We start from the raw sequence: 1,553 nt of genomic DNA on the forward strand, positions 1-1,553 counted from the left end.
CAAGCAGACATATCCACACGCCTCGTCTTGAACTGTGCTTCAGTCCTGCTAAGGGCCCCCGGCACTCGACCAGACTACATGTGTTCAAAAAGATACCACCACCCGAACCGAACCAAACCAGGGCATGTTAACCACACCTNTCATTCGTCCATTCATTCATACATCCAATCATTCACGCAGACAAAGAAATGTAAGCACACGCGCCTGCCCTGCAGTAGTGTGGCCCGGCACAAAGTAGCTGTAGTAGCTGGTACACAGTAAGCACAGTAAGCTGGTACACACATAGCACGACCACCAGCATCTCGAGAGGCCTTTTCAGCCGCCAGCTACTAAATAATGCATGAACGTCACATAGAGGAAGGTAGCATAATACGAGCCGTCAACGATAGGACCATCACCGCCAACCGGACTGTGTGAACCTGTCTCCAGTGCGTCACGCAGCACACTGACTGCCTTGACGCTTCCAGTTGAGGGATCCATGTCGAGGTCGGCCAACCTGTCTGTCAGTGAATGGCGGTAAGTCAGCCACAAACCAGTCTGTACCTAATTCCAGGTTGGATAGAGCCTACTTGAGAGTGGCGCGCTGGTTCTGTTTGTCCTTGTAGTTGAGATCCTGGGACGAGATGTTGACATGGGGCATGCGCTTGCTCAGCGCGCGCAGTGCAGGGAAGCTGATGAGGTATGGCCCGATCATCATCATCTTCCGGGGGTTGATGAGCTGGCGCCTGCAGCATGTGTTACAGCGTCGACATTGCTGATCCTATTTGGTACCAGTCATTCGCCCGTGAACGCATGGCCATGCTCCTGGCTTTTAATGTACCCCACAGCAGGCCCGCGTACCTTAGGCGCCAGCCAATGTGCATTTGGTCAATGACAGGTTGGAGCACGGACACCCACGTCACTGCAAGGGGCAATGTAAAAAGCTACCTCCTCCGGCTGGCGTTGTTGTCCTTTGACGCTGAGACCCCGGATGATACCCCGCAGCAACTGTTGAATTGTGCCGTCAACGAGTCCTGAATGTCAATCGATGTCCGATGGTTAACAAGTCAAGGCATGTGTACGCGCACGCCAGCCTACACTACTCACGCATGCCGACACTGCATCATACCTCGTTGTTGTGATGTTTCGAGCAGTCGGACCGAGCGTATGCCTGTAGCCTCACTCTATCAGCCTGGAAAAGGGATGTCCGCCGCTTAATCTCCCTGTCCAGCGCTATTCGATCTGCCCGCGGATGTGACCGCCTTGAGCTCAACATGTCCCACACGCTCAAGTCCCTCGGCAGAACGGAAGGGGACAATGACACGTGGGTCTGTCGCGACTAGCTGTGTCGCAGCGACTCGCAGTGAAGCAGCGTCGGCTGAACGCTTCAATTGGTGATTTCTGTTGAGGGCCAGACACGCGGCACACGGCCGTCCAGCTGCGGAGGAGAAACTGCAGACAACGGACCGGATGGAGTCGATTTCGCCGTATGCTGGAAGCTGATTATCCCGGAAGAATGTATCCGCCTGTGGCGCCATGTCAGGATTCCCATGTGGGTTAACATTTGTCAGGCA

This window comes from Volvox carteri, assembly GCF_000143455.1.
Source record: "Volvox carteri f. nagariensis unplaced genomic scaffold VOLCAscaffold_494, whole genome shotgun sequence".
NCBI classification, from domain to species: Eukaryota; Viridiplantae; Chlorophyta; class Chlorophyceae; order Chlamydomonadales; family Volvocaceae; genus Volvox; species Volvox carteri.